Source organism: Pomacea canaliculata, linkage group LG2, assembly GCF_003073045.1.
Source record: "Pomacea canaliculata isolate SZHN2017 linkage group LG2, ASM307304v1, whole genome shotgun sequence".
Classification (NCBI taxonomy): domain Eukaryota; kingdom Metazoa; phylum Mollusca; class Gastropoda; order Architaenioglossa; family Ampullariidae; genus Pomacea; species Pomacea canaliculata.
The window spans coordinates 12,420,994-12,433,627 of record NC_037591.1 but is presented as its reverse complement, the minus strand read 5'-3'; the positions used below and the strand labels follow the sequence as shown (position 1 = coordinate 12,433,627).

The window sequence follows — 12,634 nt, the reverse complement described above, 5'->3', positions numbered from 1 at the left end:
ATTTCCAGGTGCCTCATAAGGACTCACGTAATAAGAGGTGTACGAACAGTTCTGGTCCCCATAGTATTCCTGTGGAAATCCTGGCGACTCGATAGTCCCATTATAGTCCCATGGGATGAAAGTGTTGCACACTAAGTGCAGGTAAAAGAAAAACAAATAATTTACTAGTGTAGATCACACGTGGGGTTTCGCTTTCTTTGTGATGTTAAAAGAACAACAGAAAGCATTTCTTTTAATTGGAACTTGCAACATTTGAGTAACATAGTCAACGTTAAAGAATAAATTCAAAATCTAGACAACAATTTAATTAAATACCATCAACTAAAGCTAAATTTTTAAAAAGTATTTTGATGTTAACAATACAATGAATCGGTATTCTAAGGAGCTGTTTTTCGTTAATTTTAATATTAATTTTTGCAGTACGCTCTGCAATTTTCGATGATCAACAACAATGCCCTAAAGAGAATAATGTGTTTTCCATTCCGGTGACCACCCATTTCTGTTCCCTTTTACGAGAAAGACTTCTTACAAGGTCCCGTAGACCTTACGGGTCTTATCTCTTTGCCCTCTCCTTTAAAGCGAGAAGTATAATTATATACTTGTATGATAAGAAACTTAACTTAACAACCAAATTATAGCTTTACACTTTGTTTAGTTCCTAACCGCAAAATACATAGAACACCATGTCAACAAAGCACTACTTACTTTGGCTTGTGGTCCTTGATACAACAGTCAGGTGAATCAACAAGACGAACCAAAGGTTAGCCATTGGTTTCGCCATCCCTCGACCTAGTCATTAAAAGACAAAGAAAAATCTTCGGATTTGCCTGGGTGGATTTCTGTCGCTCACTCTTTCAGTTGGCAAGTTTGATCTGTTTCTTAATTGGATTGAATCTCTTTTATGAACCACTGAGAGGTAGCCAGCTTTTTTCAGTAACAGAACAACAAAACGCCCGTAAACAGAGACAAAAACTGCCATTAGGACAAGTAACTTTTGTTCGCTGTCACAGATTCCTTGTCGAACTTGTGTCGAACCTACTTACACATTCACATTCTTTGCAATGAAATTTTAAAAGAAAAATAGCATTTAGTGATACAATACCACATAAGTTTTTAATTTAAAATGATGATGAACTTACAAGTTGTTTTCTTTTTAAGTTTGCCACTTTACTTCTAGGCACACTTGATACCAAAGAGAAAGCCAAAAATACAAACCAACAAACAAAAAAATTAAAACATTGATAATAATAGAATTTGTAAAGCGTATTTCTCCGTGTAGATAAAAACATAAAGCGCTGCACACGAAAGACTATAAACGAACCGACATCAAACTATACATGAATTACAAGCCTCAGCAATGGATGCCATCACAAAAACAAAGTGCACAAATGCATGCACAGACACCATTATACTACACTAGGTAGGATACACTACATAGCTGTTATCAGTAAATCAGTCTCTCACCCGCTAGAGGTCTCGTCATTTTCAAGTAAAACTTTTTTCACTTGTTAAAATGTGTGTAGGGATGTCGCCTCAGTATAAAGTCACTTTTGTGGAGAGTGCTATCACCTGTCTGGAGAGTACGATGTCTACGAAGTGAGCTGTATTATCTAGTTTTTGTGTTAGGACTTGCAGTGACGTCCAATCAGTTCTCATTGACGAAGCCCTGACTGTAAATAGTACAGGTTCTGCTATTGGTTACGGAAATGTTTTTCCTGCTTGCATACACCCACCTCCCATACACAATACCTTTATTACTTTCACGGAAATTTCGTCCTCAGGAATGGGTGTCACAGTATCGTTCCTGGCAAACTGCCAGACACTCGAAATGTAATCTTGTTCACCCTGCTCCGCTTTCTGCAGTGGAGACACATTTGTTTGCAAAATAAACAATGAGCAAGACCTCCTAAATAATTCTGTGCCAGTCCTTGACACGCCATGCCAGTTCTATCTGAATATTTTAATAGGACTAAGGTTACCTTCCCACAGGCCTTTCAATAAACACTTTAAAGCATATTACCTACACCACACCCACAATACAATTTTCCTCTGTGCATTCAGAATATTGACAACATCCTGTTCATTACCTACTGCTCTGTTGCTATCAACAAACAACATATGAGGCATACAGCGCTGTAATGGTGTTAATGTTTCTTTTACGCAAACAAGTAGGGCTACCCCTTTGTCCGGGTTCATTTTTTGTTGTTGTCCATTTGGTTTGGACGCGCGGCGCATTTAAATTTGAATATTTTTTAAATAGCGCTGAGACGACCTTATCACGGAGTTTTAAAAAGACACTTTCAGAGAATATTTTCTATAGTAAACCTAGCATGACATCTTTATCAGTGCACGCAGATATCAACAAAAAGCCTGTTTCTAACAGACTTCTCTGTTGCTATCAACAAACAACAAAAGAGACATTTAACACTCCAATGGTGTTTATGTTCCTTTCACACAAACAAGTACGGCTACCCGTTGGACTTTTCTCGCTCTTTTGTCCATCTGTGATTTATGGCCAGTATTTTACATTCACTATTTCATTGGATTTCAGCTCAATAAATGCTTGGTACCCATGTTGCGAAACAGTGAATCTCATGTTCTCTTGTACTTTTTGCAATTTTGATATTCCTTCTAGGACTTGGCGAGAGAGGTGGGCCTTCTGATCTGCGGCTTCTATCCAAGTGCTTTCCCAAGAAACACGCACTAGTCAAGGGACAGATGACTGGCAGGCAGCGGTCGTTGTTTTATGATCAGCACACACACACCATTTTGGCCGGGATCCGACAAATAATGTGAATTTTCTTAGGCAGCAGCCAGAACCAACGCACACACACACGTCTTCACACTTCGCCTTCAAACAAAGTAATGACAAAGTAGAGTGCAATATTTTTCCTGTAGTCTACAAATGCGCCATTCGTGAGCAAAACTAGACAAAATTGCAGCCCACGTTAAATATTTTAAGTAGTTGAAATCGTTACATATGTCAAATAGATAGGGATTATAAATTTATCATGACAGTAAGACATGAGCCAAACTAACTAATGAAGAATTAAAGCGTAAGACGAGGGCACGAACATTTTGAAGACAGATCATGGGATCCACATTAGTGTTTAACTACATCTGATCCCAGTCTGGCAGACCTACTTAGATGTTCCAGGTGTTGAAGCTTTCCTTGGAACCACTTTTGTCCTTTCAAACCATGCGTGGTCTAAACATTTCACGCTGGATAGCAACACTGTGTACACAATACTTAAGGCGTATGTTGGATCCGGCTGCGTGAATGCTTGAATAAAGGCCCCGGTTCAAAACGACAGCCCCATTGGGAATTGAATAGAATCCCACCAAGAGGCATTTTCACTTCAGCACGATACATTACACACCGCAATCTGGGTCATCTCTTGACCTCCAGGGAACAACCTTGATTTCCAAAGGTTTTGAGAAGGTTCAGGGTAAAGCTTTCATCGTTGTGCAGTGACATTTCAAAGGATTTAGAAGTCGTGAATTGCATTGAACGTTCAACTAATCATAGTTTTGGGAATACTTGTAGACTGAGATATAATTACAGATTTAACTGAAAATGTATTTTTATAAATCAGATTACCTTTGTGCCCTTTTTGTTTTTTAATATTCTTGTGAGAATTCTTTTTGATAAAATGATAGAAAAATAACATCTAAATTAAATAAATAGTTAACTAGAGGGAAGTTGAAAGCAAAAGCAACTTGCCATTACCTGTCACAACTGTTTGCAAAATAGAGACATTATGTCACTACAAGCAGTCTCTTTTGTGTCCTCTGTGGTGGCACTGGCAATGACAGTGATAATGACCAGCTTTATTAATCCCAGTGGGCAATTATACTCAAAAAGTTAACATATATATAAAATGAATAAAACAATAAACAATTGTATATATCATGTAGTCTGTTTTCTCTTTTATCTCGTTGCTTTTTTTATTTTCATAATTGTGGTTTCTGTGCATAAAAAACTCAGTAAATTGCTTTGTATGAAAGATTGTAAGCGGTAGAAGCCTTGTATTCTCTCTTCAGTCCTCTATCACCAACAGCTGCATAAGTGGATCTCTGCCACAGCGATTTCATAGAAGAACAACAAAGACAAGATACATAAATCAGTTGTTATCTTAAGGGAGATATACATGATTTTATTGTTTGTGGTACACAAAAAATATATTTTAATACGTAATAAAACGTTCAATTTTGAATCAAAGGTTTCTTAAGCATTCATTTCTTTGACTGATTATGTTTTCCATGTTTCCTGTGTCTGTGTTCGCCAGGATCAAGAGTAGCTACTACGGTGTGTTTGTTTTTATTTAACCCTTTTAGCCTCTTCTTCTTTCTCTCTACTGCTACCACAACCACCGAGAGTTCGGCGGCTTAAATCTTTCTTCCCTGAGACACCAAAGGCGCGACAGTCACATGTAAACAGGTTAAGGTGACTTAGTCAATGCTCAGTTTTGTTCCTTTATACGAGCGCTGTCCGGGAGACAAGAAAACAAACACACTTTTGAGTGGAACATTTCTCAACAGTAAACTATAGAAAGGCAAACTGCCGTTGAACTTAGATATGAAAATATAATGAGCAAATGTAGTGCAGGGATACTAAGAATTACCTTATGTGATTGAGAGAAAAATCAGAGAGAGAGAGCAAGATTCCCTAAGGCAAAGTATATAACCCAGTAAAATAAACCTAGATTTATGAATCCTTCACAAGACAGACACAACCATCAGCAGCTCGGATGCCCAACAACGGGGGCAAGTCACAGCTGTTTGCTACATCCGCGCCTCATACACACGCACGTGCAAGTCTACGGCTTTTTTTCAGTTCTACAACGACTAAACAATAATGTCACTATCTCTTCTCACGCTTTATTATCTGACAACATTTGAAACATTATTTGCATTTTTTTTACGTCATTTATCTTCACCAGTTTTCCCAACCTTTTATCTTCTTTTGTATCTCGTACTGTCATCAAAAGCATCCGTTGGATTACAGTTGAGGTTTAGCTTGGACGCTTCTGCGCCTTCCATTATGATACATCATGTTTAGAGGGCCGAGAAGCACACATGTGTAAGCTGATTTTCAAGAGGAGTTGGTTTCTTGTATCAAGCAACTCACTCAGCCTCTACGACCCAAATGGGTCGGAGTGGACAAAACTAATGGAAGCCACGCAATCGGTCAGCGCGAGGCTTAGATCCAACCCTCAATAACCACAAAAAGAAAATATATACTGGTTTCATTTATAGTTCAGAGGTTTAATTAAGTTATTAGATATGTCAGATGTTGACAACTGCCAGAATGTAATCCAGTGTTTGTTACGAGTTAAAGACTATAAGCTAGTAATTCCAGTCCAAACTTTATTTGTGTGAAAGAGAGTGGGAAATAAGTTATTGAGGAGACAGTACATAACATGATAAAGTAAAAGTAGATCACATGAGTCCTTCAGCGTGTCCTTCACACCAAACGAGACAAACATTAGTAGCTAGGGACTCCTGAGCCAAGAGCTGTCTTTAAAGGTAGCCACCAGGAGTGAGACCATGTCACGTGTTCTCTACACCCGCTTCACACACTCGCTTTGCGTTAGTTTCATGGTTGGGATTCTTTTCTTTGCCAAGGGTCATTTTGGTATTTATAAAGTATTTCGTGGGACATACAATATTATCAACTTAAAAAAAATCTTGCAATATTTGTTCAAGACGTTTGCAACATGCACACTGACTACCTGGCACTACAATACGGACAGACGGGCGGTGGGCAGCCGACAAGTATTTGTGTTTGTCCCTTCATGTACTCGTGTGTGTCCTCTCTACCCTTTTATAGGCATGTATTGCTTTCCGTCAAAATTTACCTTATTATTATGATTCACGTAATATTAATTTTATGTTCCATCAAAGATACTTGTAGATGTACTAAAGAAGTCAGTTGCCAGTTTGATCACACTTTGTTTTAATACAAAAATGCAGTTAGGCAAAGAGGAAAATACAGATACTTGTCTGGTTGATTAATTTGGTAGAACAGTGCTTAGAAAAGTACTAGAAGTGATCTTACAGTGTGGAGAGTAAGAGGAGGAAACCGGACGTCTGCCCGCGAACAAATGTCACATACACACAGTGTCCAGAGACGAGGTCACCACTGGAGTCTCCTAGTAGCAGATCGCTGTGAAATTTTTGTAGTAAGTATGTGACGAAGGCATGAACACAATCACCCTTAGACTCACGATTTTTGTCAGACGACGGAGGTTCATATGCATCAAGATCCAAAGAGAGAAGAGAAGAAAAGAAAAGGAGAATGGGATACTTCATAACTTACCCAACACAACAACCGTCATTCAGGTTTTCTACAACAAAATAAGTTAAAATTAGCAACTGTTTTATGCTACAGACTTTGTTATAGATATGACCGTAGCTAAGGAGAAAAAAGTATTGCTTTTTAAATTCGTTTTTTTTTAAATTTTGATTGTTAAATCTGATGTGTCCTAATGTACACAAATGCATTACAATGAGCTGTCCATGCTTGTGTTATTTGTCAGGTAATCAAATACATTAAACTGTAAGCTGATCGTGCTTGTATTATCATATCAGATAATTAAATACATTAGAACATAAGCTGGCCATGTAAGTGTTTTCAAATCTGGTAATTAAAGGCCTCCAACCATTTACTTCATTACCTTCACGGGTAACATTTATGGAGCAGTTGATTTAATATTTGATACAACGTTTTATTTGTGTAGATGTTTATTTAGATAGTTCATATTAGTTTAATGTTTATTCCCGAATGTTGTAATTGCTTTGAAGAGACCATTCTAGCAACCAGCTGTCTGAACCTGCAGTAAGTGTATACAATGCGAGTAGCTGAGTCAAGCTACGAGTCACGTGAAGAGACTCACCTTTGACAGTCGGCGCGTGTGATTGCGAAGTTGAAAGACTTTTACTTTCTCTGAACTTACATTGTAGGGCTTTATTTTTATCACTCACATAAGCTACTATAAATAACAAAGTAGGGTGTAAAGATTTCTTTTACGGGCTGGGTAAAGGTTACCACATCTTGGTGAATAGCTCCTTACTTTGCGAGGAACAAGCCTGTAAACATCTCTAGGCTCAGACAGTCGTCAACAACACAGTCGTCAGGATAGATCATGGATATGTTAACGTGGTGAAGGCTTTAGCCAGGAAGAATGGGGGTCTAGTATAATAATTCCCAAGCGGAAACATCTTCAGCACGAGAATGCTTATGCTGTGCTTCAAATTAAAAAAAGCTTAATAATCAGAAAAAGCACAGTCACATGGAAGCACCGTGTACAACACAATATTATATTTGTAAAAGTAATCAGTTTAAATCAGACTACAGTTCCCGTCAGCACAATTTTTTGTGCGTTTGTAGAACGCCTGTAAATAGCACCGGAGCCGTTTTATGAATTTGCTCTTTAGGAGAGTTTTGTGATTTAGAAACAAGTCATGCAACTAGCCTCATAATCTGTTTCAGAATACACAAAATTTGATAGTCTTAGGTTTTAAAACACACGACGGGAGAACATTGGTTATGAGTGCTCTTAGACAACGAAAAACATGGCTGAGAAGGGCAAGGGAGGGAGGATTAGGAGGAACTAACACAATTTCACACTCGTATGGAAAAAAAAGAGAAAACAGGTTGTAAGAATTAGGAACGTTATATTAAAATATAATACAATTTAGGGTTAGTGTAAGATTAAATTATATTTAATACTGCAAATAATGTTTAGTTACCACTGATTTCTGTTGCGTTTGAGGGAAAATGTGACAGTAGTTGTAGAAGTAAGCACTCAAGTAAGAAGTACTTGGCATTTGTTATTTGACATAATATTTTATTCACTCATCCCATGAGGGTCTGGAGAAATTGTGATTGTACACAATCAACAGTTCACGCGTACAAAGGTTGAATATATATACACACACAGATAAAAGATAAATATAAGTAAATACAAGTAAATAAAAAACTGTTACGTGAAAAAGGAAAGCATAACAATGATACTAATAATGGCTAAGATATTAATAAATTTTGCACCGCATCGCCATAAATAAACTAATGACCTCTATTAGCGAAGCTGTCACAAATTATATTCATATTTTTTCAGTACATGCTTTTTAGTTGCTAAAAGAGACTATTAATTTAACTGCACTCGGGTGTTTAGTACAATATCGCTCTAATCTTAGTACGTTGCAAAATAGTTCAGTCTGAACTGGGAGATTATTATTAATCTTCTAAACATAAACATGTCACTCAGTACTTGTGAAGAAATAAAATAATGTATTTTTTTTTTCACTAACCCTAACTTTCACAAACAACGTTAATAACAACTGAGGTCACACTAGAGTCTCTTCCTTTCACTTTGCTTTCTGTTTGTGTCTGTCACATGGTGCCATGCAACCTTCTGGTTCCTCTCCATATTCCAGTGTACAGTTCGTCCTAAAACAATCAGTGCAGTAACGAGACACATCGGTAGTTTTCTGTGTCACAGTAAGCTTGTGTTTGTGTTTTTATTATCACGATGCTGGCGTGTTTGAAGGAGTTTATGGATTCCTCGATGTCTTCTACTGGTTGACTTGGACCTCTTCATTTGAAGTGGAGAATGGAGATTTCGTTGTATTCTAGTCGGTTATGTCGATTAGCTGAAATAGAAGTAGACAATTTAATTGCATCCAAGCTGCCTTTAAATTGGTCCGTTCATTTTCCTCTTACATACTAACACACAGCACACACCTGTACACACAGTCACACGCGCACACATACTAATAATCATTGTTTTTACTATTACTCCACGTACCTTACTTTCAGATACAAAATATGTGCAATGAGCGTGCGTGAATGCGTGTTTGTGTGTGAGGCTAAAGTATTTTGTGTGTGAAGAATGAACTTGCCTGCTTTTCATTGGATGTCATTTCCCAGGCTGGCATCTGTGAAAGACATATTACACTGGATATTTGCCGCAATAATTAAAGCTGTGTAGGTATTTCTCTCATTGTTACAGGATTCAATTATATGCATACACGCCCACAAGTACATAATTTTACTAAAGATAACTTTTGCCATTTCAAGCTGCTTGAGGTTTGAACTTTCTGCACAAGGACAATTCTTTGACAATGACAATTCTTTGTTAACGAGAGGTAAAAAAAGCAAGAAAACAGCGTAGAGGACATTTATTATTATAGATTACACCTCTTACATAATCATATCACATTAAGTTACTCATAAAGTCTGTCAGACCAGAAATTTAACTGGCGTAAAAGTACCACCTTACTTTACTTGACATAAGTTTATTGCAAACAAAGGATTTACCACAACACTGGGGTAGACTTCACTTTTGGCGGAAATAGGCACGACAGAAGAAATTTTTCTTGTGCCTGAAAACAATAGATTTCCGTGTACAGTTAAGTTTTACCAATTCAACTTTGCTTGATTTAGCTTTTGAGAATCTAATTGTTATAATGAAGAGTGCAATTTGTTTTCGTTTTGTCTAGTTTTTTGCCTCGTTAATTTCATTAGGATTGTAATCGTTATTTATGATAATTACAATTGTTTAATTAAGAGAAAAAAGTCCCATAACTTTAGATGGCTAAATCATCACAGAATGATCAGTGAATTAGATACTTCTTCTGAAAACAAATAATGTCAGAAGAAGGCTGTTCTTTTTTCATTACCTTTCCTAGTTTTCTTCTTCTTGATGTATATGATGACTACAGCCACAATCAGCAGGAAAGCAAGTGTGAGCCCCACAGTCAGCCCCACAATGAGCGCCACGTCTAGTGATAAGTAAAGACATTGTAGACTACAGCTCGTATACATCAGCAAAGTTTGGTCACAGGGGGATAGGGAAACAACTTGACTATCTGGCAAAAGTCACGGAAAATGCATCTCAGCGAAAACCGAGTACAGTCATATTATCTTAAGCCCTGAATGATATTGCTTAGGGCAATAAACACCAAAAATGAGAAAAATTATGCAGAAAATATAATACAATTTCTGCTTGTTTAATTCTTTAATTCATAAACTTCGCTTACCATTATTTGGACTTGGTCTGAAATACAAAGCAAGAAAAGAAAAATTAGTACAAAGAAGTAAGACTTGACAATTGCTGGTTTCAATACGTTTGTTTGGTGTCAAAAGTGTGTATCTGCCGAGTTTTTGAGAACCTCAAAAATGTGTTTTATTTATTATAGCGACAACATTCATTCGGCTTTATATTACTTCTTTTTTGTGTTATTTACTGTTGTCTGTGTTATTCCATCACACCATCATTATACCATCATTAACTGACGAATTTATTTCTAATTCCAAGAAGGGATGCTTTTTCATGGTTATCGGATACATCTCAAAATGAAAAAAATTACCATGGTCTAATAAACTCTTCCTATAAGAGATCATTATGTATTGCGTGCTATCCATGCTGGGTCTTCAATAAGGTATAAATAAGGTGCAGGCTTCACTCACCTGCACACCGGCTTGCTGTCCTCCACCTGACACTGCTCTCCACTGGGACACTGACCGACCAGGTCGTACACCGTACACATGGAGGCCGATGATACTACAATTTTACAAATGAAAAATATAAAGTAGAAGAAACATCAACACGGAAGAATTAAATTCCATCCATTCCTGTATTGCTAATTACTGAATTTTTCACATTTTACCTTATTCTCACAAGCTTAATAATTAATTGTCGTTTTTTGACAAGCTACATCACCTACCAGCAACTGAATACAAAAATGTTTGAAAAGTGATTCCAAAAAAGGGTTTATATATATATATAGGCGAGATTGCTTATAAAATAAGATTATTTTACTTATAAAAATACAAAGCAAAGTAATTAATGCACAAGACCGTATTTAGAGTGACTGTAAGCGCGGTCTACCAATTCCATATCTAAACTCACCAGAAGTTCCTTTCACGGTGATGACAACATTCCCCGAGTAATTGCCAATGGTTATACTGGTGAAAGCCAGGTCTGCCAGACTCGAGATCAAATCTGACACAGCCGTTAGGTAGGTGTGGTCGTCAAGCACAAACTGACACTCAACAATGAGACTCCCGGCACTAGGAAGATAAATCATAGTGCAATTGATAGAGAAGTTGCACAAAACAAACACAGATTACAAAGTAACAAAACCATTCTTGTTCTTTAGCGCTAAGAGCGTGCTCCTTACGAGTGTGAGTGTAATCTTGCGAGTACATGGCTATTGGAGAGACTGTGATTACGAAAGACAGTTGTGATTGAAATCCTGGAGAAGCGAAGAATTTCGACTAATTAAATAAAAACAACAAAATTTTTATTAATAATAAATTATGCTTTTAAAGCGCAGAATCTCAGCGACTGGCTGTCCTCTCTAAAGATTACATTCATTGTTCTCATCGATGTTCGGCTGAATTACGAGCTAACAAACTTCAGAGGTTTTTTTTTTTTTACTGCTTCGACTGTTCTCTTCAAAACGACATCAACAAAACAGCAGCTTGTACTGAGACTGAGTGGTAGTTGTTGATCTTCCACGTCTGATGTGATCATACTGTAATACTAATCTCATGCTACTTGTCTCTAAGTTATTTATGTCACTGATCTCATGGAATATTTCTCATAAGTTGTACTTTGGAATACTCTAATATGGCTAGGTGCACGATCTGAGCTCCTCTACCTGCTAATAAGTCTGAGACAATTTCTGATGAAATCTTTAAGCCATTCAGTACCAGGACAAGTGTACAAACACTAGAAGCCATAATCCCCAAGAAAAAAGGTAGACAGCTGTCTTCTGAGTCACATTTCCTCCAGTTCTGAGACCTACTTTCCCCCAAACATTTACCCATAGCAGCAGATCGAAAGATAAGTGGCATCTTCAGGCTACGTGCTAACCATAAGATGTGCGCGTATTAGCATCTACAGGACTACATTGTTGGCCTGCAACTGATACTGAGTTATCCCTATTATTTACTAAGGTAATTATAATATCAGGTACCTAAGGCGTAGAATGTGTACTTCCTTGAGGCCTGGCACGCGGCTTGTCAAACGTTTAAACACCTGAATAACACACAAGCGAGCGCACAAAAGCTGCAAAACGTTTGTATTTTGCACCACGCGCATATGCATGAATATACAAATATAAACATTAATGACACAATCTAAATACAATGTCTTAGTCTTAAAGGGATTCTAAAGGCAAAATAAAAATGCTTAGTAATCGCGTAAAGAGTAGGATAAATTTGAATCTCGTCTATTTATATGTGTGTTCATGTGGAAAACGTTGAAGGTTTTTAGTAGAATGTTGTGTTTAATATGAGAAATTACACGGGACTCTTTTTTTGCTTCCACGAAGTCTCGTTCTCCGTCACGTGACCCTATGACGTGTGGTTTCCATAGTGAGAACCATGCCTCGAGAATGTGCTGCACCCGATTGCCACTAAAAGATGGAAAAAGATTCAAAATTTTATTTTCATCAGTTTCCGAAAGACAGAGCCTTACAAGCCTTACAAACAGAGTGCGTCATACGAATAAACAGACGACGTCAAATCTTCGCAATGACACAGATACAGACACTTCCTGTCAGAGACTGACGTCACAACAAGACTCTGACATCACAACAAGACTCCTCTGCTTGACCA

At 37.4% G+C, this 12,634-nt stretch overlaps 1 protein-coding gene and 1 long non-coding RNA gene across 7 annotated transcripts in view; both read right to left on the bottom strand.

Annotated features, from left to right (window-relative positions):
• Positions 1 to 12,634, bottom strand: part of LOC112557056 — a 90,928-nt gene that overhangs the window by 43,944 nt on the left and 34,350 nt on the right. The window lies entirely within an intron of this gene.
• On the bottom strand, positions 5 to 3,289 carry LOC112557078. Its single transcript, XR_003097887.1, has 4 exons — positions 3,145 to 3,289; positions 1,465 to 1,670; positions 706 to 789; positions 5 to 131 (listed from the first exon to the last, which is right to left on the bottom strand). It is a non-coding gene; the product is annotated as an uncharacterized LOC112557078 (long non-coding RNA).